The sequence below is a fragment of the Pseudorca crassidens genome, chromosome 2 (genome assembly GCF_039906515.1).
Source record: "Pseudorca crassidens isolate mPseCra1 chromosome 2, mPseCra1.hap1, whole genome shotgun sequence".
Taxonomy (NCBI): Eukaryota; Metazoa; Chordata; class Mammalia; order Artiodactyla; family Delphinidae; genus Pseudorca; species Pseudorca crassidens.
The window spans coordinates 23,947,970-23,975,587 of NC_090297.1; positions in this window are offsets into that span (position 1 = coordinate 23,947,970).

Sequence of the window (27,618 nt, forward strand, 5' to 3'; positions counted from 1 at the left end):
TTCAGCAAATTCCGAAGTGGGCGACAAGGTAGCAGGTCTGGGTTTCAAGCTCAGGTCTGTCTGATGCCTCTGTACCTCCTTCTGGCTACTCAAAGTATGGTCCTTGGACCAGCAGCATGGACATCACCTGGAAACTTGCACATTTTTCAGTGGACATGGGGAAGCCAAACCAAGACTGTCACTCCTGTTTAACAGCTCCTGTCACATAATTTTTCATCTAGCAGAATTTTTATAGCATGCCAGTGTAGCTGGGATGCATCTCCCACTTTATGGATGGGAAACTGAGGATGAGAGAGGCTGAATGACTTGCCCCAGGTTACCCAGTGACTGGGGGAAGAGCCCAGGCCAGAGCACAAGCCTCCAGTTCCAGTGCTGTGCCTGCCACACGGAGCCTCCTGGAAGTGAAGGGCAATCGCTAAACCAAGAGAGAGAGATCACATGTTGGGAGCTGAAATGTTCCTGTGTCCATTCGCTCTGCCTGTGGCAAAGAGTTTGAGGAAAACGAAGACCCTTACTCTCCAAAATGACTCTCACTCCTCCTGTTGTGGTGCCTGAAATTCCATCGTGAAGTCAGCATTGAGATCTTTTAAAATGCAAACGGCCCTGGGAGAGGGTGTTAGGAGTGACTTCAGAATGCTCTGCCTCATAAAGAGACTCCAGTGGTGACCAGAACCCCAACTTAGGACTCCTGCCTCCTGGCATCCAGCTGTTTCTTCCATCCCTCCTGCTAATGACATTAACAACTGTGGACAAGGAATGTCACCTGGCATTTCAGTAAACAAAGGATGCTGTAGCCATCAAACAACTAGCCACTCATGGTATACTTAAAGTGATGAAAGGGAAAAACCTACAACCAAGATTACTCTACCCAGAAAGGAGCTCATTCAGATTCGATGGAGAAATCAAAAACTTTACAGACAAGCAAAAGCTAAGATAATTCAGCACCACCAGACCAGCTCTACAACAAATGCTAAAGGAACTTCTCTAAGTGGGAAACACAAGAGAAGAAAAGGACCTACAAAAACAAACCCAAAACAATTAAAAAAATGGTCATAGGAACATACATATTGATAATTACCTAAAACGTGAATGCATTAAATGCTCCAAACAAAAGACACAGGCTTGCTGAATGGATACAAAAACAAGACCCATCTATATGCTGTCTACAAGAGACCCACTTCAGACCTAGGGACACATTCAGACTGAAAGTGAGGGGATAGAAAAAGATATTGCATGCAAATGGAAATCAAAAACAGCTGGAGTAGCAATACTCATATCAGATAAAATAGACTTTAAAATAAAGAATGTTACAAGAAACAAGGAAGGACACTACATAATGATCAAGGGATCAATCCAAGAAGAAGATATAACAATTATAAATGTATAGGCACCCAACATAGGAGCACCTCAATACATAAGGCAACTGCTAACAGCTGTAAAAGAGGAAACTGACAGTAACACAATAATAGTGGGGGACTTAAACACCTCACTTACACCAATGGACAGATCAACCAAAATGAAAATAAATAAGGAAACAGAAGCTTTAAATGACACAATAGACCAGATAGATTTAATTAATATTTATAGGACATTCCATCCAAAACCATCAGATTACACTTTCTTCTCAAGTGCGCATGGAACATTCTCCAGGAAAGATCACATCTTGGGTCACAAATCAAGTCTCAGTAAATTTAAGAAAATTGATATCATATCAAGCATCTTTTCTGACCACAATGCTATGAGATTAGAAATGAATTACAAGGAAAAAATGTAAAAAACACAAACACATAGAGGCTAAACAATACATTACTAAATAACCAAGAGATCACTGAAGAAACCAAAGAGGAAATCAAAAAATACCTAGAGACAAATGACAATGAAAACACGACTATCCAAAACCTAGGGGATGCAGCAAAAGCAGTTCTAAGAGGGAAGTTCATAGCTATACAAGCCTACCTCAAGAAACAAGAAAAATCTCAAATAAACAATCTAATCTTACATCTAAAGGAACTAGAGAAAGAAGAACAAACAAAACCCAAAGTTACCAGAAGAAAAGAAATCATAAAGATCAGAGCAGAAATAAATGAAATTGAAACAAAGAAAACAATAACAAAGATCAATAAAACTAAAAGCTGGTTCTTTGAGAAGATAAACAAAACTGATAAACCATTAGCCAGACTCATCAAGAAAAGAGGGAGAGGACTCAAATCAATAAAATTAGAAATGAAAAAGGAGAAGTTACAACAGACACCGCACAAATACAAAACATCCTAAGAGACTACTACAAGCAACTCTATGCCAACAAAATGGACAACCTGGAAGAAATGGACAAATTCTTAGAAAGGTATAAGCTTCCAAGACTGAACCAGGAAGAAATAGAAAATGTGAACAGACAAATCACAAGTAATGAAATTGAAACTGTGATTAAAAATCTTCCAACAAACAAAAGTGCAGGACCAGATGGCTTCACAGGTGAATTCTATCAAACATTTAGAGAAGAGCTAACACCCATCCTTCTCAAACTCTTCCAAAAAATTGCGGAGGAAGGAACACTCCCAAACTCATTCTATGAGGCCACCATCACCCTTATACCAAAACCAGACAAAGATACTACAAAAAAGAAAATTACAGACCAATATCACTGATGAATATAGATACAAAAATCCTCAACAAAATACTAGCAAACAGAATCCAACAACACGTTAAAAGGATCATACACCATGATCAAGTGGGATTTATCCAAGGGATGCAGGGATTCTTCAATGTACGCAAATCAATCAATGTGATACACCACATTAACAAATTGAAGAATAAAAACCATACGATCATCTCAAGAGATGCAGAAAAAGCTTTTGACAAAATTCAGCACCCATTTATGACAAAAACTCTCCAGAAAGTGGGCATAGAGGGAACCTACCTCAACATAATAAAGGCCACATACAACAAACCCACAGCAAACATCATTCTCAATGGTGAAAACCTGAAAGCATTTCCTCTAAGATCAGGAACAAGAAAAGGATGTCCACTCTCACCACTATTATTCAACATAGTTTTGGAAGTCCTAGCCACATCAATCAGAGAAGAAAAAGAAATAAAAGGAATACAAATTGGAAAAAAAAGAAGTAAAACTGTCACTGTTTGCAGATTACATGATGCTATACATACAGAATCCTAAAGATGCCACCAGAAAACTATTAGAGCTAATCAATGAATTTGGTAAAGTAGCAGGATACAAAATTAAGGCACAGAAATCTCTTACATTTCTATACACTAATGATGAAAAATCTGAAAGAGAAATTAAGGAAACACTCCCATTTACCACTGCAACCAAAAGAATAAAATACCTAGGAATAAACCTACCTAGGGAGACCAAAGACCTGTATACAGAAAACTATAAGACACTGATGAAAGAAATTAAAGATGATACCAACAGATGGAGAGATATATCATGTTCTTGGATTGGAAGAATAAATATTGTGAAAATGACTATACTACCCAAAGCAATCTATAGATTCAATGCAATCCCTATCAAATTACCAATGGCATTTTTTATGGAACTAGAACAAAAAATCTTAAAATTTGTATGGAGACACAAAAGACCCCGAATAGCCAAAGCGGTCTTGAGGGAAAAAAACGGAGCTGGAGGAATCAGAATCCCTGACTTCAGACTATACTACGAAGCTACGGTAATCAAGACAATATGGTACTGGCACAAAAACAGAAACATAGATCAATGGAACAAGATAGAAAGCCCAGAGATAAACCACACACCTATGGTCAACTAATCAATGACAAAGGACACAAGGATATACAATGGAGAAAAGACAGTCTCTTCAATAAGTGGTGCTGGGAAAACTGGACAGCTACATGTAAAAGAATGAAATTAGAACACTCCCTAACACCATACACAAAAATAAACTGAAAGTGGATTTGAGACCTAAATGTAAGACTGGACACTATAAAACTCTTAGAGGAAAACATAGGAAGAACACTCTTTGACATAAATCACAGCAAGATCTTTTTTGATCCACCTCCTAGAGTAATGGAAATAAAAACAAAAATAAACAAATGGGACCTAATGAAACTTCAAAGCTTTTGCACAGCAAAGGAAACCATAAACAAGATGAAAAGACAACCCTCAGAATGGAAGAAAATATTTGCAAACGAATCAATGGACAAAGGATTAATCTCTGAAATATATAAACAGCTCATGCAGCTCAATATTAAAAAAAAACAAAGAACACAATCCAAAAATGGGCAGAAGACCTAAATAGACATTTCTCCAAAGAAGACATACAGATGGCCAAGAGGCACATGAAAAGCTGCTCAACATCACTAATTATTAAAGAAATGCAAATCAAAACTACAATGAGGTATCACCTCATACCAGTTAGAATGGGCATCATCAGAAAATCTATAAACAACAAATGTTGGCGAGGGTGTGGAGAAAAGGGAGCCTTCTTGCATGGTTATTGGGAATGTAAATTGATACAGCCACTGTGGAGAACAGTATGGAGGTTCCTTAAAAAACTAAAAACAGAATTACCATATGATCCAGCAATCCTACTACTGGGCATATACCCAGAGGAAACCATAATTCAAAAAGACACATGCACCCCAATGTTCACTGCAGCACTATTTACAATAGCCAGGTCATGGAAGCAACCTAAATTCCCATTGACAGATGAATGGATAAAGAAGATGTGGTACATAATATACAATGGAATATTACTCGGCCATATAAAGGAACGAAATTGGGTCATTTGTTGAGACGTGGATGGATTTAGAGTCTGTCATACAGAGTGAAGTAAGTCAGAAAGAGAAAAACAAATATCGTATATTAACTCATATATGTGGAGCCTAGAAAAATGGTACAGATGAACTGGTTTGCAGGGCAGAAATTGAGACACAGATGTAGAGAACAAACGTATGGACACCAAGGGGGGAAAGCCGCGGGGGGTTGGAGGGGGTGGTGTGATGAATTGGGCGTTTGGGATTGACATGTATACACTGATGTGTATAAAATTGATGACTAATAAGGACCTGCTGTATAAAAAAATAAATAAAATAAAATTAAAAAAAATAACGAAAAACCACTAGCCACTGCAGCTACTCCCGACAGTGCAGCCTGAGGGGATTCAGGATGGAGAAAAACAGGATACTGGCCCTAGATAGCTAAGGTGCATATCAAAGGAATAATTTCAATGAGCCCAGACTCTTGCATCTTCCCATACATAGAAAAGCACTAAAATCATTAACCTGAGAGGTCCATTTTTGTGATTAGTGGTAATGTTTGATATTTGACTTTGTGTTTTTCAGTTTGGAGGGGTTTTTTTTTTAGCAAAAACTCCTATATATCCTAGCTCCTTCCTTACCTTTGGAAGTCTCTCAGAGCTCTCTAAGAGGTTGGTTCCTGGATTACAGTTCTCAGTAATGCCCAAATAAAACATAATTCTCAATTTTTAGGTTAGGCTTTTTTTTTTTTTTCCAGTCAACACGACAATACCAAACACCCTGGGCTTCCCTGGTGGTGCAGTGGTTGAGAGTCCACCTGCCGATACAGGGGACACGGGTTCATGCCCCGGTCCGGGAGGATCCCACATGCCGCGAAGTGGCTGGGCCTGTGAGCCATGGCCGCTGGGCCTGCATGTCCGGAGCCTGTGCTCCGCAACGGGAGAGGCCACAACAGTGAGAGGCCCGCGTACTGCAAAAACAAAAAAACAATACCAAACACCCATGTGGCACAGACCACAGGTAGGCACATTTTTAAACTCTCCGTGCATAACCCATTTGATCCTCACAAACATCCCACGAGGCAGGAACTGTTCATAACCCCATTTTACAGGGGGAGGAAACTGAGGCACAGAGGGTAAGAATGTGACACATGAGGTTACACAGCTCATAAGGGATGGAACCAAGATTTGAATCCAAGCAGTGAGTCCAACCATGACCCCCTCTGTTTTGCACCCCAACATATAACTCATCTGCCTGGGTGCTCAGAAACCTCACACAGCACCTTTGCCCCCCACTTCTGGCTTCAGCTCCCACCTGCGCAGCAGAAGGTGAAGCATCACGCTGCTCGCCACCTTTCCACCGATTATCCTGGATGGCCAGCTCCAACCCAGTCCTGGCTGGAGCCCAACCACACCCCTTGTAGCTTTATGGGCACCTTTAATCTCTATGATCAACGTGCCAGCAGAGCAGGTTCACAACCCACTGTACCTGCACCACAGATTACCCTGAAGGTCCCCTCCAGGCCAGTCAGTCGATATGCCTGCAATGCTAGTGGCCCCGGGAATCAATGTTGTGTGTGGGGATGGGGGAGGATGGGAGGGCCTGTGGTTTCTTTTCCTCCCCTCATATCTTGTCTGGAATAACCAAGCACCTCTCTTGCAAATAAACACCTCACATCTGGCTGGCTCCACACGCCCTGGCAAGCTGGAGGGCTCTTCTCTCAGGTAGCACCTTTGGTATCTTCTTGCCAGTTTTGCAAGTGGACGGAGCCTTGGGTGGGGCGCTTCACATGCAGGACTTCACCACCACCGCCTGACAGCAGCCCTGTGAAGTGGGGGGTCCTTATCCTCCATTTCATTATCTGCACTGAGGTTCAGAGAGGTTAAGTGAATCATCCAAAAATGCACAATAACAGCAGGGGTAAAATTACCCTCAGTGTACTTGCTACAGGTGAGACTGGGGATAATGGAACCCCCGTATGCTTCTGTTTCATCATCTGCAGACTGGGAATAACCATAAGAGAACTACTTCGGATGGTTATGAGGAAACTGTTCAGCTCCATAGATGTCTGCTGTTATTGCCTGTACGCTGTAGGGGCCAGGATTTGAAGCTGGGTGCATCTAGCCAGAGCCACAGGCTCATCGCTCTCTTTGACTGCTGATGGCACCACAGCAGAACCTACACTCTTACCACCTTCCTGAAACTTCCCAGGGAGAGAAGTGTGGTCATTATTCATAAGGGAATCTGGCCGGTAGACTTATCCTTAAAACATAAAATGTGAGGGGTTTCCCTGGTGGCGCAGTGGTTGAGAGTCCGCCTGCCGATGCAGGGGACGCGGGTTCGTGCCCCGGTCCGGGAGGATCCCACATGCTGCGGAGCGGCTGGGCCCGTGAGCCATGGCTGCTGAGCCTGCGCGTCCGGAGCCTGTGCTCCGCAACGGGAGAGGCCACAACAGTGAGAGACCCGCGTACCGCAAATAAATAAATAAATAATAAAAACATAAAATGTGAAAGCAAGAGTTTGGGCTTCTATGTGATGAGTTATGTCCCCACAGGGCAGCTGGCCCTTTCTCAGGACCAGGACTGCAGGAAAAAGCCATGCTCACCCACCAGCTTGCTGCCTGTGATGTATCAGTAATGCCTATTCTGCACTTACCCTGTGCAAGGCACGGTGCCACTGGCTCTGATTTAATATGTCCGACAGCCCGAAGATGGAGAAATTATTGCTATCTCCACCTTACAGGGGAGGAAACAGGCACAGAAGAGAGAGGGAACATGTTGGAGTCTCCATGGCGGCAGAGCTGAGATACAGGCCGTGGGCCTCGTGGCTGGCACAGATCACACACACATGCAGAAAGCCCCGGAGGCTTAGCCCAGGCTGCCTGGCTGCTTCCTGATGGCTTCCTCTCCTCCAACCACTTCCTACCTTCCTTGACATCAGTCGAGCAAGTGCCCAACCCTGGCACATAGACCCCGTCCCTGGGTGATCCTTCCAGCGCTTTCCAAGCTCCCATAGAAGTGTCAGAAAAGCACATGCCCTTTGGTGTCGGAGCGACCAGGGCTCAAGTCCTGGCACTGGCTCTGATGAGCTACGAGAGCTTGATGGGGGGAGGTCGCGAAACCTACCTGAGCCCCTACTTCCTTTTCTGCAAAGAGGGATAGGGAAAGTTCCCTGGCACTGAGATGACTCAGAGAAAGCTTGCCTGGAAATGCTTCACATGGGGTCAGGCAGGTGGTCGGTTCTCCATAAGTGCTCCTTCCTGCCTTCCCTGGCCCAGACTCCACCATATAGGCAGCCCTTTCCCCAGATGGCAGTGGTACGGTCCCCAGGGTGGATAAGGCAGGGCGTCTCTGGGTTCTTTTAATGAGGCTGATGAGTTCAGAGAGAACGCATGAGAGATGTTAAGGAGCGATTCAAATTCACCAGCTTATTTGAGCACAAATTTGTGTCAGGATGGTGACAAGCACTTCACATGGAGTATCTCATCCAATCTTCACAACAGTCCAACAGGCAGGTTCTATTATTGTGATTTTCCATAAGGTGGGACCGGAACTAACAGACACAAAGTGACCTCCCTGATGTCACCTCCTGGTACTTAGTGGAGCCAGAATTTGAACCCAGGTCTATGTAGTAGTTAAGCCTATGGTCTTAACTACTCCTCTGGACCATCTCCATCAGCCTGAGCCTAGTGGCTGAAATTCCGCCATTCATTCCTTAGAGAAGAAATTAGATAAGAAGTGGTAAAATGCCACCAAATGCCTGGGACTTAGCAAACCCCCCACCAAAGGTTTGTCAAGAGACTAGTAGACCTGATGATGTGGACACAGAAGGCTTGTGAGCAGCCATTGAGGTTACACCGTCATGAACTGGGGGAAAACCCCACAATTTTGGTGTTTCGAGGAACTCTGGGCTGCTTGGCTGCCCCTGCAGCTGAGACCTGGGCAGCCCACCTGGCCAAAGTAATTACTGCCCAGTGCCTGTTTCGTGCCCCCCTAGACTCCCACCCAGGCCTTTGCTCGGCAGAATAAATGCTGCAGGTCAAACCGTGTGACTGAAGACGGTGTTTGGAATAAGTCTCATTTCTGATGAGGAATGAAAATAAACCAGCACCTACCTCCATGGAGAACAAGTCTCATTGGCATGGCTCAGAGGAAGCAGGATCCCATCTATCTGTCCATAAAAAGCAGCATTTTAAGGTTAGTTGGAGTCAATGCACTTCTATTCTTTGGAATCAGGTTAAGTATGGTAGCTAAACGAATCCGGCACTCTCGTTGGATGGGAAGGTGTGATGGGAAAGTGCCTACCATCAGCCTTTATAAGGGCATAAGCAAGATGTACTCATTATTCTTGGATTCAGAGCTGATTCCAACGCATCATTGCTCTGACATGTGTCAATTTCTACACACAAATTCAAATGCAACGTTAAATCCAAAACCACAGAGGAAAGCGTTGAGTTCCCAGGAAAACAGTGAAAGCTTAACAATTTAAGACTTTAGAGTATATTGGCATTAAATTGGCACCGCTCTACAGTAACAATAGAGGCCCCTTCCCACGTACATAAAGAGAATCACAGAAGCTTTTGATGTTACCCAATATTTTAATGGCGCTCAAGATTTGCTGAATCAAAATGAAACCTCTCCATTCCCCACCCCATCCTTTTTCTCTAGATCAAGTTTAAATCGATTCTTATTTTCAAGGTAGAGCTTTAAGAGTCCATATTCCTTAAGACCCAATTAATGACATCAGATCATTTACTAACTTTGGCTACTGGCTTTCCTTTCAGTCTTGTACACAAAATTCTGCAGATTTCATATCGAGTCACATTCTTCAGATGATCTTCAAACCAGTCAAATTTGATGTTCTCAACATTATCTGTCAGTAAAATATGGAGTGGAATCAATAGACTCGATGAGGAACTGTTGTCTTCCTTCCCACACTGGACATCCAGAAGCCGTTTGATTTGGGTTTGAAAAGATGAATTGGAAAAATAAAGCTATGTCTCAGCCTGAGATTCTCAACAGTAGAGCTGAAAAAGGAGGGCAAGTGAAAGCAAGAGGACATTGACTGTAGACTGCAAGGCGCTGACGCCTCCCTTGGTGGTGTTTGCCCTGACAGTGGCTGCAGGGCCGGGTGCGCTTGGGGTGGAATCCTGTGAATAAACCTGCTGGAGCAGGTGCAGTGCCAGAAGCAGCAGCCCCAACTGGAGCGTGCTCAACATCCCTCTTCCCATGTCTGCTCTGTGCTCAGCGCTCCGCAGGCTGAAGGACTCTGAGCTCCAGTCGAAGCAGGTGAAGCAGCAAAGGCGATCTCCAATCTCAGAGCTCCCCAAGGGCTTTTATACCAGAGGGCCGTGGCGCTGCCTCTGCTCTCCCACCCACTGTCCGAACGCGCATGCTACCCCGTCTGCCCGCCCTCCCGCCCGCCTGCACCTGCACCCTCATCCTCCAGCCTAATACTTTGCTTTTGAAACAAAACATTTATAAGCTGTTTAGAGCGCCATTAGTTAGAAATATAAGGTTCCTATTGCCTTTCCTCCAAGTGGCATTAATTTTTTCCTGATCCTTAAAAGTGATACATGTTTGCTGTTCCAAGTTGGTAGTGCAGGATATAACAAGAGGTTTATACCCGGAGATAATCACGATTGATGTTTGGTATGTTTTTATATAGTACATATACATGTCTTGCACTCAATAGACGTTTTTGGACCCAGAACTTTTGCTTAACATTTATCATGAGCATTCTCCTGCCATTAAAATCTTTTTTTGGAAATGTAATTTGTTTCTTTAAAATATTGCACAGCGAACTGTGTGTGTAGAGTTTTATCCTCATCTTGTTTTGTTTTTATTTTTCTGCATTTATAGAGAAAAAAGAAAATATGCCATAGCCTTGGTTTTTCTAGGTGATAAGATTTTTGTATTTTCCAACTTTCCTACACTGGTTAGATCTTTGGAAGTTGAACTAGCTGTTTTTGTTTTTGATGAGTGGGGTTGGTAGAATTCAAGCTGGAATAAACCAAAGTGGAAATTGCTTCTTAAAAAATTAAAGATAGAAAGTTGACAGTGAAAATGAAAGAATAATAATAGGAAGTTCATGGTTAATCACGGAGCACTTATAGTCTAAATGGGAACTGATCCTCCTTGAAGGACTGGAATGGGGTTAAAATAATACATTCACAGATGTTTGGAATTGGGGGTATAACTTATAACATGACATTTGTTAGAAGTTTTTAAAACCTTTGGCTTGGATTCTCTTTTCAGAGAAAACTTAAGGTTACTCAGTATCCTTTGTCCTGTGTTTCCAAGAATGAAAATATTTTCTTTACATACCAGAAAATTAAAACCCACTTTTTTGTTGTTTCTCCTAAGCCGCTGCTTCCTGCCTCTTCAGGAATCCACTTCCTTTTTCTGAATCTTTAGTGCAAAGAATTCCCATTGTTTTTGCCATTTGAGAGTTGAGCCGCACAAAGTGGATTCCCACTTGCTTACTTATTTTGCAGAAAGCAATATAGAGGTAGTGGCAGACGTGCAGAAGCCTGGAGAGACCACTGCATTTCCACAGGTGCCTCTGTGCACTTTAGTCCATGGTCAAACAAGAGCTGAGCGCAGTGAAGTGACTTAGGGCATTTCAAGATCAAGGACCCTCACAGATATTTTCTCAGAACTTCTTTTGACTATTTTTTAACAAATACATGAAATCCACCTGCTCAGGCTTTTCTAACAACACAACATTGAGCCGTGATGCATGTTTTGGTTAAGACAGAACCTTGTGTTTTTGTTTTTCTGCTCTAGCCAAACAGTCTCCTCCAATGCATCTAGAGCTTCCCCTCCCCGCCCCCCATGCACCCTTGCATTTGTGATTTCTCCGCTCAAATTCCTCCATTACAACGTGGAGTGAGTGAGCGTCTACCATTGTTCTTTGTCAGCCAGTAACAGAAACCTCTTACTCTGCTTATGGAATTCCTGTTTTAAGAGACAGAACCTAAACATGCCAGAGGCTTTCCTTCCTAATCTTCCCAGCTTCGATGCCATCCCGTGATGAGTGTCCTGCGATCAGATGCGCTCCAGCCCACCCCTTGGAAACAAAGTTTCCCTGAAATTAACCAGAGTGAGTTTGTGCTGTGTGAAATAACCGTCCTGATGGTAGGTTACAGTTTTGCCTATTCAAAAATTCCCCACCTTTTAAGACTGGGTTAAAATCCTGCCTCCCCAGGGAAGCCTTCTCTGGTCCCTACAGCCAGAAATTCTCTCCCTTCATCCAGTTTGCCCATGGATTTTATTTTATGGCTTTGCAACTCCCTCAGAGCAGTAACTGCATAGTTATCTCCTAGAATAATAGTTAAGAGTATGGACTTAGGAACTATTGCCTGAGTGCAAGTCCCAGTTTTGCCACTAACTTGCTGTGTGACCTTGGGCAAGTTACTAAACTTCTCTGGGTCTCATCTGTAAAATAGGATGATAACAGCACATACCTCACAGCACTGTTGTGAGAGTTATCTCACGTGTCCATGAAAAACACCGAGGACAAAGCCCGACCTGTCATACACCATGCAGGTGTTTCTATCACCTCTGCTCACATCCCCACCACTGTCACCTGCGGTCCCCAGACCTGTGAAGAGCTCCCCACATCGTTGTGAGTGCAGAGTGGTCCTTCAGGGACATGTCTGTCTTTCCTGCTGGTGGCCCATGGAGCAATTCACCAGCGTTTTTATCAGCTTTTCTACAGCTCCCGTGCCCCCTGACCAGCGTCGGTGCTGTGCACTTCACTGGCACCAAGTCCTCTCAGTCTCCCTGAAGCCATTCCTGTCCACCCATTCTTGCTGTCTCCACCGCAGCTGCTCTGCTCTCATCTGAACCACAACAGTTGCCTCTTAACTGATCCCTGTGTGATTGTGTCTAGACACTTCTAAAGACCCTACTAAGGGCAGAGGAGACACACCAGCTGCGTCGTCCTCAGCTCCTTTAAAACCAACCCTTTTAGCTCTTTAATGAGGAGCCTGAGGAGTGTCCACACAGGCCTCGGGCTAGACCCAAACCACATGGTTAAGAATCAGTCATCCCCTTCAAAGGCTCCCGTGTCCTTGGCAAATGAGGCGGACACAGATCAGAGCCTCCGGTGCCTCCCAAGGGCTTCTGTCTATGAGGATGGATGTGGGGAATTTGAGGGAAGCAAATCAGCTTCTGAGCCTGTGGGGAGGGCCAGGGCAGGAGGCAAGCAGAGCACGGGTCACTGAGTGCCCTGAGCTGGACAGCCTGTGACTGTGAAACAGACTTGAGGAAGAAGCATCTCTTCCACCTGTGACAAGGCCCAGGTGGTGGTGGGGTGGGCGGGGCACGAACTCCCTGGAGGCGGCATTTCTGGGTGGCCTATGGGGCCGGTGGAGCCCAGGGACTGACCCTGATGGGCTTGGGTTTGAAGCCGGCTCTGCCGTCTCCAGGCGGACGGCCCTGGGGAGTCTTGCCATCTCTCTGAGCCTCAGTTTCCACACTTGGATCGTTGTGGGTGGGGCTGGAGGGGCCGGGGCAGGAGTTGGCCTCACGGGGCCTTGAAAGTCAAACTCAATGTTGGGGTCTTTGCTTTGGGAGCAGGGGGCCCTCTGTGGTGCTTTAAGCAACTGTGGGACAGGGGGGTTTGCATTTCAAATGGATCACCCAGGACCTTTATCTCAGCCCCTCTGTGGGTTGTGAGGACAAAGTGGTAAAATGCTGCTGAAAAGCTTAGACCAGTGATGTCTCAGCAGAGTCTCAGGAAATGGCAGCAGATGTCCTGGGGTGGAGGTGGGTGGACAGACACCCTGCCTGCCCCACCTGTCAGGGTGCCGGCGCTGCACCCGGCATCTCATGCACATCTCAATGCGTCCTCACAGCCAGCCCTGGCAAGGTGGGGGGTGTTACCACCCCAGTTCAAAGAAGGAGAAATTGAGGCTCAGGGGAATCCCAGGATGGGAAGGACCTTAGAGAAGTGCCCTCCAGGCCCACACCCATTTCACAGAGGGGGAAACTGAGGTTCAGGTAGGTTATTGATCTACCTGTTGTACTTCAGAATCCTAGAGTGGGAGGGCCCAAAGAGACCTGGCTCTGGCCAAAACCCATTTCACAGAGGGAGAAACTGAGGCCCAGAGAAGGGCAATGGCTTGCTGGGAGAGAGCTGTCCTAATGAAACAATTAAATGTATTATCTCAGGCAAAGCCCTGATGTGGTGCCGGCACATACCTGAGGGCCCATAAACGGGTTTTCCCTCTGCTTCCCTGGCCCCTCCAAGGTCACTGTCACTGGTTCCAGCTGGTGAGCATCCTGTGGGCGCCATCAGGACGTCACTGAAATGTGGATGGATGATGTGGGCAGTCAGTGACCCCATCCCTCTGAGCCCCCTGTCCACCCAGGCTGTGATCCGAGCCTCTGGCTGAAGTACACCTGGGTGATCCTCCACGGGCTCCCAATCGCCCAGGTGTCTCTCAAGGCCTCTGGGGGCAGAAGTTGGGGCTGGACCCCCTGTTGCACACGGAACCCAGATCCCAGGGAGGGGCAAGAGTAGGCCTCAGGGAGGGGTGCCGGGCCAGGAGCAAGGAGGGCTTCTGCTCCCAGGCTGCACAGGGAACTGGGATCCCACTGTCACTGGGAATCCTTAGAAGGGAACAGGGGGGCAAGGGGCCTGGGAGCCAGGTCACAAGGGCCAGGTTGGAGGAACGGTGGGAAGCAGGAGTGTTGAGGAAGGACTTCAAGGACCTGCCCCAGGTGGCCCCCTGGGACCGGCCGGGATGCAGGGAGGACTCAGAGAAGCTCACTGGCACCGAGATTCTTTGGAGTTTTGAAGGCATCTCCCTGTCCACGCTCTGCTCAGCAGGCCCTCTGCTCCCCGAGAATGCTCAGAGGACACCCATCTCCCTTATCCCTCAGTGCCTTGAGGAAGGAGCTTGTGGAAACGCTGCTGCTGCTGGAGATGGGCTGGGAGACAGATGACATCCTCTGGCCGGCCTCAGGGAGGGTGTGGCTTTCTGGGATTGGGGAGGGGTCTAGAGTGCACCACTTACGACCACCCAGACCAGCCCTCCTCCCCGCATTTTTCAGAGGGGAAACTGAGGCCCAAAATGGAGAAGTGTTTTCTCAAGGTCCCACCGCAATTTGGAGACAAGATGTCTCTTCCTCTCACTTCCTCTCTACCCTTTTCCTTCTGCCCATGTCTTTTTTCTTGCTGTCTTAAATCTGTGTCTTGCCCCAAGTCACACAGGGGACTGTGTTGTGTGTGATCACAGGCCTTGAGGGTCGGCCCACCTGAGTTCAATTCCCAGCCCCCCACCTCCGGCCCTGTCATCTGACAGGGGTCTCCGAGTGTCTTGGAGGCTTATACCCTCTCTGGGAAACAGGGCTAATCCAAGAGGCTGCTTGATAAGATTCTGGGGAGAATCAAACGAGGTAACATGTAGAAAGGGCTTAGCCCTGTGGCTGCCCTACCTTGTGGAGAGAGATGGTGGAAGGGAAGAGACAGACAGATGAACCATCGGAACGGAGCCAGAACCGGGCCTCCTGAGCCCCCTTCCTCGGCTGCCATGATGATGGAGTGATGATAAGGGACCCACTGTGTGCTGGATCCTAGGTTGTGTTTAAAGGACAAGTGAAGGTGACTGGGGGTCTTTTGGCCAAAAGAGAGCACAGGTTGCTCTAGTGATCGTATATCAGTGCCCGAGTTTTTGCAAGACCGCTGTGGAGAGGGGGAAGCAGCATTCTGCCTTCTGTGAAGCCTGACCTGCCTTTTGATTGGGAACAATTCCCTCTGTGACACGAGCGTGAGGACAGTCCTCCACCAGCCACTGTGAAGCCTGGCCCAGGGACAGCAGCCCATCCACTGTTGGCATTTCCTGATGGAGCAATGGGATGAAGAGTGAGGGGTGTGGGCGGGGACTGTTTTGTCTCAGGTGGTCAAGGAACTCCTCTCCAAGGAGGTGACATTGAGCTGAGATGGTCATAAAATCTCAGGGCTTTCTTGCACGTATTAACATGTCCATCCCTCGTCTGATACTATCCTGAATTCTTAGAGACCGAGCACAGGATTTACCCCAGGACTCCCTCACTCTGTACCTTACTTAATCGAAAAATGTATTAAAGAGAAAAAATGTGAGTAAACTATGCCAGCAACTCCCTTATATCGAACGCCATATACTTAGTTTACTACTGTGTGACAAAATTTCCAATTAGTGGGGCTGTCAGTGAGGGCACTCTGGGAGGGATCACCTTTGGTCCCTAGGTTTTGTCTTCATAGGTGGTACTGGAATTGAGTCACCTTCCCAAGGATGGGCTCATAAATGTCTTAATAGCTGACAAATAGAAGGTTTATTTTATTAGAACATTCTGTTACCCCATTGTCTATACAACAGGAAGGAGAGGAACCTCCTTTCTCTCTTCATGACAGAGTCAAGAGAGTCATGTTAGCAAGATACCAAGATACCTCGTGGGAAAATCTTTTGAGAATCTTGGTTCCTAATGTGAGAGTGTATGTAAATAAAGAGATGTCAGAAATCTATCAGCCATCTTTGGTCAAATAGCTAAAAAGTTTGCAAAGAGCATTGCAGCTTAACAGACATCCCAAAGTTCCTTAGCCCAAGTAGTATTAGATAACAGGATTGCCTTAGATTTTCTCCTGGCCAGATAAGAAGGTATCTGTGCTATTGCCATACTACTTGTTGCACTTATATCAATAACTCTGGAGATGTTGAGATACACCCAGAAAGCATTTCCCGAAAGTCAAGTTGGTTACAAGATGTAAGAAAAACTGACCCTTTAAATGACTGACTTAGTTGGCACCTTTCATGAGTAAGCACTGCTTTTGCTCTGTTTTACAGATGATTATTATTTTCATAATCTGTGTCATCATTCTTTTCCTTACCATCAGGCTATCCATGACACGTGTCACAGCTTGCTTTCAGTCTACTGCTAAAAGCACGCATGCAATGTTTGTGTTAACTGGATAGGATTGATAATGTGTATAGCCTATAGAATGCTTCCCTGACAATGTATAGCACTGTGTTTGTCCACTACTTACAATTAATTACCCCTAAACAAGGATAACTAGGCAAATCTATTACTATTTAAAAAAAAAAGGAAGAAAGAAAGAGAGAGAGAGGAAGGAAGAAAGATAGAAAGAAGTAGTCATAATATATAGCACCGAGGGACAGATGGAGCAGGGCAGCCCACAACTATCCTAACATCAAGGGACAAATAGTTTAATTATCAATGCTTTCTATCAAAAGATTTATGACCGAAGGGGGGAAATGATGAAAGAAATTTTCATGTATTGATGTATGGGGAATCATTCTGGCTTATACATGAGTTAACTTAAAGTTTATGCTAACTAGAATAGCCTATTTGTGGCCTAAAACATATATTGTATATCTGCTTTAATTATTAAAGAAAAGGGCACACTGACCAGAAGTAAAGAATATCCATATTAAAACTAAAGATTCAATGCCTTCTTTCCTGGAAAACCAAAGCTGGTACTCATTCCATGATAAGATTCCCTGCCCAGGTGCCAAGGCCATACTGACTCGCTGTGTATGTGCTGACCTGCTTTTTTTTGAAACCTTCAAGGAATGTATCCCTGACTCGTTTGATGTTCTTTGTTCTGAGAGGAAACCATGCTTCTCCAGAGCAGTTCCTCAGCATTATCTGAGAGACTGTCTTCTGGTCTAGAGTCCTCACGTTGGCTCAAATAAAACTCTTTTCTATTCCTATTAAAAAAAAAAAAAAAAAAGTATCTCAGGGCTGACCCTCCAGCTCAGGATCACCCGCTGGCATCCTCCCAAAGTCGGGGTTGGTGGCGGGTAACATGTTCAGGTGACAGGAACACAGCAGGGGGAACACGATGCTGGTCCTCAGGCCCAGAGCTGAGGAAACGTCAGGAGTGGTGGGGATAGAGTCCTGGCAGAGAGACTAAGTGAGGCCCGTCGTGGGGGCAGAAGCCACCCAGCTCCAGCGACTGTCCAGGCCATACCCGGGGTGGTCAGACCTCCTGATTTTTCAGGAGAAAAGGAAATCAGATTTTTATGTGTGCTACCCCGATTCTTAAACATTGGGCCTCCACCTCCACCCCCTCCCCTCTCTCCCACCTTCCTTTCTTCCCTTCCATGCAAAATGTTTATTTTCAGAAATCTTACCAAGCCTCTGATATTTACACTTTGGAATGAGAATATTTTCTATTTCTCTTTCTCAGAGTGAGGCTGCTGAGTGAGATTTTTCTGGAGGTCATGCCTGCCCTTCTGGAAGTGAAGTGCTTTTCTGAGCCACTTACAACCACTAACATTTATTGAGCACCTACTGTGTACCAGGCCTTTTCTCATGAGAATCAATTTAATCCATTAAAGAGTTCTGTTAGGTTGGTTCATCTGTGTGTTCCTGATGAAAATCAGAGGCTTGGAGCAGTTCAGAAACAAGTTTGTGGTCACACAGCAAGTAAAGGGTGCAGCAGGGACAAAAACTCACATCTCTGATCCAAAGTCTGTTTTTGCCCATGTACCTGTGGTTATCCACTGGGGGATACTTTGACCCTCAGGGAACATTTAGCAATTTATGGAGATATTTTCAATTGTCGTGACTCAAGGGGTACTACTTGCATCTAGGGGACAGAGGCCAGGGATGCTACAAAACAGCCTATAATACATAGGGCACCGCCCCGCCCCCCAAGAAAGAATTATCTAGAAAAGCAACCTACCAAACGGGAGCTGCAGCTGCTTGGCCACGCCTCCGCCACTGTGGATACAGAGGATGGGCTGTGTGGACCAGTGCTCAGGAAGTTCCTTTCACACATTTGTTCTCCACTCTCCAGCAAAGGTGTGTGGAGCCCCCTGCCTGAGCTGGAACTCCAGGGAGGCCACTTCCCATCTCTGTGCCTTTGGGCAAAGTGCCCCACCTCTTCGTGCCTCAGTCCCTCATTTGCAAAATGAGACATGAGGGAGGTAACTTGCGTGAAGCTCGAGGCACCAGGCCTGGGAGGAGGGAGCACATCCAGGTTAGTTATCATCGGCCTTAAGAAGGGCTCTGAGCCCCAGCACGTCCTCCTCCAGTCAGGAGTCTCACTGAGCAGATGTGAAATATTCACCCCTCTGGGAAACGGGGGTTTCCTTTGGAAACGCCTCCTCCCAGACAACACTCCAGAGAATTCCCCACCTCGACCCATTCACAGCTGCCTCAGGTTGGGGCACAGCCATCCACAGAGCAGGGGAAAGGGAAGGAAGGGAAACTCACGGTCCCACTGTACTGATGGAGATGACAGTTCTGAATGGGCGGGTGTCCAGCCACACACCCATCGCACCCGCCGATGGAAGCCTCGGGCACGCGGGCTCAGGGGCCGAGTGTCCTCCTCACTGCAGGGCTCGCTCTGGCCCCCACCACCAGGCCTAGTGGAGTCATCAAATAAATCCAACATTAAGAAAAGGGGGGCAGGGGTGGGGGACTCAGCAGACACTTTCCTGAAACTCAGTGATAATAAAGGAGAAAAATGGACTGGCTTGCTCCAGATAACCACCGCAAGAGAAGTCATTTCTCTGTCCTGAGCGAGGATGCCAGTAGCAGAGGCAGCTGCTCAGGTAATTCAACAGCCTCAGATTAACAGACTCCTTGGGAGCCGTCTGCACACGTCTCTACTGGGTTTCTCAGGACACCTCTATTTAGATTTCATCAGGTCTGTTTTTCTCTGTCATCCCTGAGCAGGGAGGCAGGTACTACACTGGGTGGCACAATTCAATATTGATTTGCCAACAGTGACCCAGAGGAAAACATTGCATTCAAGTGAACCAATTGTTTACAACTGCCTGAGCTCCCCCACCAGGACCTTGGTTTCCCCCATGAGTCGCTGAGCTGTTAGTGTCACATCAGGCAAATGAGAGCCCAGTTTTGTGCTCATAGGGAATAAATGCCTCAGTTTCCTCATCTGTAAAATGGAAATAAAGACATGAGCTGAAGAACTCTCTCACTTTATCCCTCGAAATCTTTTAAAATGAACGTATGTTGGTGTACTTGTTTTTGTACTAAGAAAAGAAAATAAAGGACCATTGCCCAGAGCTGCCTGTGCCTCAGCAGCTGCCCTGCTCTATGGCCAGCCCCTCCGTGCCCAGCCTGTGGCTCTGCTTGTGATTCCATCCCTAAACCTGGACCCTGCATCCAGGGCCTGCTGCATCCTGAACCCACTGTGATGCAGACTGTCCGTGGACCCCACTTTCCTGTGCTCAGTCTGATGAGACAACCCTGCTGTTTTGTCTGGAGCCTCCAGAGCTGACTATGCTCTGAGCTGCAAATGGCTGGTGTCTGGGCCTTTCCCTGGGACAGGGCATCTCCTGCCTCAGTGTCCCTGATGGCCAGAGTTCAGGCCTGTCCCATTCTGCTGGGAAAAAAAAAAAAAAAGATGGATGATGTACGGAAGAGGCAAGTATAAGGGACAAAGTGTGTCAACATGAAGGCCCTTCTGCCTTAGAACAAAGCTGTTTCCAGGAGAAAAAAGGAAACAGAGCAAAGGAGGTAACAGCCATGAGTGAAGGACCCAAACTTTGAAAATATTGAATACAGTAGTCCCCCCTTAACCACAGGGGATACATTCCAAGACCCCCAGTGGATACCTAAAACTGTGGATAAAACCAAACCCTATATATACTATGCTTTTCCTAGACACACATACCTATGATAAAGTTTAATTTATAAATTAGGCACAGTAAGAGATTAACAACAATAACTAACATTAAAGTAGAACAATTATAACAATATACTGTAATAAAAGTTATGTGAATGTGGTGTCTCTTTTTCTCTCAAAATATCTTATTGTACAAGTTTAATGCCTTTTCCATCTTAACTAAGCAGTTATCATGCACTGTGGCCATAATTTTTGCAGTTTGAGGTGCAACAGCCAAACGAGCAAGCATTTCTTTTTTCTTCTTCACAATTTCATGGATAGAAAATTCATTCTTGCCATGGGTTTAGCAACCTCAGCATACAATTTTTTTTTTTATTAAGTCAAGAACTTTTACCTTTTCGCTCAAAGAAGGCAATTTATGGCTTCTCTTTGGCACATCCAAATTGTCAGCCTCACTACTCTTGTGCTTTGGGGCCATTATTAAGTAAAACAGGGGCTACTTGAACACCAGCACTGAAATATTGCCACAGCTTATCTGGTAACTGAGATGACTGCTAATTGACGAACTCACAGGATATGCTGGACAAAGGGACGATTCACATCCTGGGTGGACCAGAGCAGGGTGGCTCAAGATTTCATCATGCTACTCAGAGCAGCATACAATTTAAAACTTATGAATTGTTTACTTCTAAAATTTTCCATTTAATATTTCTGGACTGCAGTTGTCCTCGGGTAACTGAAATTATGAAAAGCGAAACCACAGATAAAGGGTGACTCTTATAAAACTGACCATATCAGTGTGCCCTGCCACGGTTGGCTAAGTAGAGAAGAGGGCAATAACTCATGAGCAGCATCCCTTGCCTCCTTCTTATCAGCTCCAGCAGCTTTTGTTTCATTCTAAGAAAAAGAACAGGAGGCAGGGAGCTTCGGAATCTTCTCCCCCTTCACTGGACGAAGCGTAACTTCCAGCTCAGCCTGGGCTTCAGTCCCATCACTGAGACTCTTTCCCACCACAGGCACACTGACCTTCTTTTGGCATCTCTTACTGGCCAGGCTCCTTCCTACCTCAGGGCCTTACATGTGCTTCTCCCTCTGCCATAAACATCTCCTGAGGGGAGGGGTAGGAATACAAGCTACAGATAGGGAAGGAGCAGAAGAAATGAGACCACATCCCAAGACCAGGGACATGGCATGTGCCTAAGACTGAGGCAAATTTCCCCCTGCCCCTGCCCCCCACCACCAAGCTAATAAGCTTTCAGTAACAGATAATGGCATAGTACTATTGAGAGAGGGACAGCAGGGGAACAAAAGCAGGCAAAAAGACCAACTCTGAATCACAGGGCAAAGGAAAAACCTGAAGCTGAGGGTTGAACAGACTTTGTAGTGGCAAAACAACCCCACACGAGGTATTGCTACAAGATTTTAAAGTTACGCACTGAGGGTAAACATAGCAAAAATTTGGCCTTGCTCTTAACTAGATTAACTCAAGTCTTCTCACCAAAGGCCTAACAGAGGTAAGATGTGCCCATTTCCAGGCATTAAGGATATTTACCTCAGACTCTAATGCCTTACCAAGATGTCTGGCTTTCAACCAAAAATTATGAAGCATACAAAAATCAAGAAAAAAAAAAACACAGTTTGAAGAAAGAAAGTAATAAGATATGGATGTTGGAAGTTTACAGCATGAAATTCAAAATAACTATTATTTATTAATTTTTTTTAATATATTAAAGGCTCTAGTAGAAAAAGTTGACAATATGTAAGATCAGATGCATAATTTCAGCAGAGATATAGAAACTATAAGAAAAAGAATGGAAATGCTAGAAATAAAAAACACAAGAACAGAGATAAAGAATGACTTTAAAGGAATCATTAGTAGACTCAATACGGCCAAAGAAAGAATCAGTAAATTTAAAGGTAAGTCAGTAGAAATTGCCCAATAGAAACTCAAAAAGGAAAAATAGTGAGGAAAAAAAAAGTAGAACAGAACAACCAAGATCTGTAAGACAATATCAAACAACCTGGCATATGCATAATTGGAATTCCAGAGCTAATAAAAGCTTCATCAAAGCGGGTAGGAAAGTTTGTTGCATCTGCCTGCCCTAGGCCCTTCCCATGCTCAGTGCAGTACAGTACAATCAGGATAAAAAGTCTCAACTCCCATCTGCTCCCTCAAGAAGGAAAAAAAAGAATGGAACATGCATCCAACATTCTGGCTTTTCAGGGCGCTGCACAGGGGACTGGTTTATGTCTTGCCTGACTTGGAGCACTGACAGGAATAGTGGCATAGCTTAGATGTCAGGATGAGGGTCACTGAGAACAAAGGTGAGTGCCACTGCACATACAGCACCAAGGAGACTCCAGTACCATATATAGACACCAGTGGGGAACAAGATGTTATGAGTTCCTAATAAGAAAAAGGGGCAAGCCTATTTAACTAGAATATTACAGACACAAGCCCAAAAATACATCTCCAGAAAAAGTTTGAGAAGTATTCACAATCCCTAGTCAAGTTGATGGGTGAAAGTCTTCCTCTGTGTGAAGCCAGTCCATAAAGACTTAAGAGGTAGCTGTTTATTCAAATGTCCAAATCCCAGAAAAGATCACAAAGTATACAAAGAAACAGAGAAATATGACCCATTCAAGGGAACAAAATAAATCTCCTGAGACTGGCTCTGAAGAAATGGAGATCTATGAATTACCGGAAAAGAATTAACCATTTTAGGGATGTTCAGTGAGCTAAAAGAGAACAAAAATAGACAACTAAGAAAAATCAGAAAAATGATGCATGAACAAAACGAGACTAGCAACAAAGAGAGAGATTCTGGAGCTGAAGAATACCATAACTGAACTGAAAATTTCACTAAAGGGGTACAGCAGCAAACTTGATGAAGCAGAATAAAGAATCAGCAAACTTAAGGACGGATCATTTTCAGACATTTTCAGGTCAAAGGATCAAAAAGAAAAAAGAATGAAGAAAAGTGAAGAGAGTCTAAGGGATTTATGGAACATTGTTGGGAGTCCCACGAGAAGAGAGAGAAAGAGAGCAGAGAGTTTATTTGAAGAAATAATGGTCAAAAACATTTCAAACTTGAGAAAGAAATGTGAGAATCTCAACAAACGCCAATTAGGATAAACCCAAAGGAACACAAACAGAGACACATAATAATTAAACTGTTAAACTTCATAATGAGAAAATCTTGAAAGCAGAAAGAGAAAAATGAATTGTCACGTACATGGAAGATTTTATAAGATTATCATCAGATTTCTTTGCAGAAAACTGGCAGGCCAGAGGGACTGAGATGATATATTCAAAGAATTGAATAAAAAACTACCAAACAAGAATACTATATTTGGCAAAAAATAAAGGTGAAATTAAGACTTTCCCAGATAAACAAAAGTTAAGGGAGTGCATCAGCACTAGAAATTCCCTATAGGAAATGCTAAAGGGAGTCCTTCAAGTTGAACAATTATACACCAACAAATTTGATAATCCAAAATAAATGGATAAATTTCTAGAAACATACAACCTATCAAGACTGAATTATGAATAGATGTTTTTCCAAAGAGGAAATGCGGATGGCCAATAGGCACATGAAAAGATGTTATAAGCAAAAGCTTATAAGCTTTTGCACAGCAAAGGAAACCATAAATAAAACGAAAAGAGAACTTACAGATTGGGAGAAAATATTTGCAAATAATGTGACCGACAAGGGCTTAATTTCCAAAATATACAAACAGCTCACACAACTCACTAACAAAAAAACAAACAAAAAAAAAAATCAAAAAATGGGCAGAAGATAGACATTTCTCCAAAGAAGACATACAGATGGCCAACAGGCACATGAAAAGATGCTCCATATTGCTAATTATTAGAGAAATGCAAATCAAAACAACAATGAGGTATCACCTCACACTGGTCAGAAAGGCCATCATTAAAAAATCTACAAATAATAAATGCCGGAGAGGGTGTGGAAGAAAGGGAGCCCTTCTGCACTGTTAGTGGGAATGTAAATTGGTGCAACCACTATGGAAAACAGTATGGAAGTTTCTCAAAAAATTAAAATTGAGTTACCATACGATCCAGCAATCCCACTACTGAGCATATATCTGGAAAAGACAAGAGCTCTAATTTGAAAAGACACATGCATCCCAATGTTCGTAGTGGCACTATTTACAACAGCCAAGACATGGAAGCAACTTAAGTGTCCAACAACAGATGAATGGATACAGAAGACCTGGTACCTATATACAATGGAATACTACTGAACCATAAAAAAGAATGCAATGTTGCCATTTACAACAACATGGATGGGCCTAGAGATTATCATACTAAGCAAAGTAAGTCCAAGAAAGACAAATACCATATGATATCAGTTACATGTGGAATCTAAAATAGTTTGGAGGAGGTAGGAATGGGGTTTAATGTATAGAGTTTCAGTTTTGAAACTGAAACTGAATTTTGAAAAGTCAGTAAATTTTATGTTACATTTTTGAGCATAATTTTAAAATTAAGTAAATAAGATGAAGGAGAAATAAAGACTCTCTCAGACAAACAAAAACTGAGACAATGCCACTGGCATTTTATGTTCTGTATATTTTACCAAAATGCTTTTAAAATTTTTAAAAAGCCTACCCTCAATCAGTGTACTACACTGTATCGATAAATTAGAAAAAATATCATATGATCATCTCAATAGATGCAGGGGGGAAAAAAAGATTTGACAAATTCTATGCAAACTAGAGAATAGAAGGGAACTTCCTGAAACATAAATGGCATCTACAAAAAACTTACAATTAACATTATACTCAAGGACAAAGGACTGTTTTCCCCTAAGATCAGGAAAAAGGTACGTCCCACTCCATTTCAGGCTGTTCCCAACATCCTCACCTCCACCTGTCTCAGCTGCACTCAAGGCTCATTGACCCAAACCCACTCTCCAAAAGGAAAAAAGAGTAGATAAAAGGAAAGAAATAACTGCAACCTGCCCTAGGGATTCACGAGCCCCCAGCATCAGAGGTGTAAGGTTCGCAAATCTGGTGGATGACCCTGGACTTGCTATCACAGGCTCTCTCTTTTATGGTAGCTTCAAAAGCCATCATGTTCACATAATTGTTTTATTAAAAATTGGCACTTTTGTGGAACAAGCCCAGTGATGGAGGAAGAGAACACAGGAGGTATTGTTTCTCCCCTCACCCAACCACATACCTTCCTAGCCTCGCCACCAGCCTGGAACACCAGAGGCACCTCTCCAGGCTCAGCTGCTGGTGGGATATTCAGACGATGCTGATGAATTTGCAGAGCTGTCCCTGATGACAGCTGGCCAGGCACATTCTGGAAGAGCTGCCTCTGTGAGTGGGTTTACAGAGTCTGTCTCCCTTTGAACACGGATCTTATTCATCTTTGCTCCTCCACAGTGCCAAGCACAGTGCCCAGGACTTAATCAGAGCTTGAGAAAATGCTGGTTGAATCAAACGGAACTTGAAACAGAAATCGAACACACTTTTAAGGTGCATCGGAGCACGACAAGAAAATGTTTGAAAATCAAAATCCTTCTCTGTCCCTCCCTGGAGAGCACAACACTTCAAGGAAGCCTTTGGCAAATCCTTTTGTAAAGTGCAAAGTGTAGAATTCCTTTGTATGGTAAATACCCCTCACTTGTGACACTGTGAATTTATATATGTATGCATATGTATATATGTGTGTGATATTAATTTTAATGTTAAATATAGAATAACGATGGATAGATATTAATATTAAATAGTTAAATATTAAAGTCTACAGAGACAAATGAAGCTTCTCTCTGATCATTTCTCCAGCCCCACTCCTCCAGGGATTTTATTTAGGAATTGCTCAGATTAGAAATAATTCCTCCTCTCAGGATCAGATTAAATTTGTTAATTTGTTAATTTGTTAATCATGAGACAGCAAATTCAGGAAATCTAGCCCAAAGAGCTTTTCTGTCCCTCTATTCCATAGGAAAAACAGTGTCCAGAAAATGTAGCTATGCTCCACTGTCCCCACCCTCAGTCTGCAGTGGGGAGTTACCATCTATCTGATTGGTCTGAAGCCCAGAATTGCTCACATTACTAGATTTTGGGGTGGGGGGAATGGGTAACTGGATGGGTGGGTGGGCAGTGAACTTCAACTGAGTCTCTACCAGCAAGTTAGGACCACTCCCCAAAGTGGGGTTCTAGCCTCAGTGCAGCTCAGATCCCTCATCTCATTCAGGACACTGAATTTTTCTATCCTTGATAGAAATGTTAAGAAGCAGGAAGACTCTCAGAACTCTACAGAACTTGGCATGAGAATGATCTATATGGTCTCTGGCAGTTTTAAAACATGTCTGCGGGCTTCCCTGGTGGCGCAGTGGTTGAGAGTCCGCTAGCCGATGCAGGGGACGCGGGTTCGTGCCCCGGTCCGGGAAGATCCCACATGCCACGGAGCGGCTGGGCCCGTGAGCCATGGCCTCTGAGCCTGCGCGTCCAGAGCCTGTGCTCCGCAACAGGAGAGGCCACAACAGTGAGAGGCCCGCTCAAACAAACAAAAAAAACATGTCTGCAGATTCTCTGACACTCCTTCCATTAAGAGGTGAGTCCTATGTCCCTCCCCCTGGATCTAGGCTGAGCTTTGGTGACTGTTCAACCAGTAGACACAGGCTAACCATCCTCATTGCCTCTCTAGACCCCTGAAAAGGCTCATCAGGGATGTCGTCGGGCTCAAGGCCCAGGATCGTCGAAACCTGGTCCAGGTGCAGAAAAGGCCCTGGGTGGAGCCACTTGGGTACCACCCAGGAAGTACAGGTTCCCTTGGGAAGGACGAGTGGAAGAGAACAAGTGTAAAACCTCTTTTGAAGAATGTTACAGTAACTTGAAGGTTGGCATGGGGTTTTGATGGAGAGATAATGACATGCCTACAAACTGATGGGAATGACCCCAGGCAGAAAGGAACTTTGATGACCCAGGAAGGGAGGTGTTGCTGGACTGATGTCCTTGAGCAGGTGAAAGGGGTGGACCCTTGTGCACAAGTGACCTTGAAGGAGCACAGAGAGCTCCTTTCAGAGTGCCAGACCTATGATGGATTTCCCCCAGGGTCTCCCAACATAGGAGCACATCTTTCCTTTGCCAAGATGCTGATTTTAACTGGAAAACCCAGGAGAACATCAATAATGCAGAACCATGTGGAGCTGAGATCTGAGCTGAGAGGGGATTTGAAGATCATCTAGTTAAAGCCCCTTGGATGTGAAGTCCAAGGCCACCCAGTGACTTAGAGGC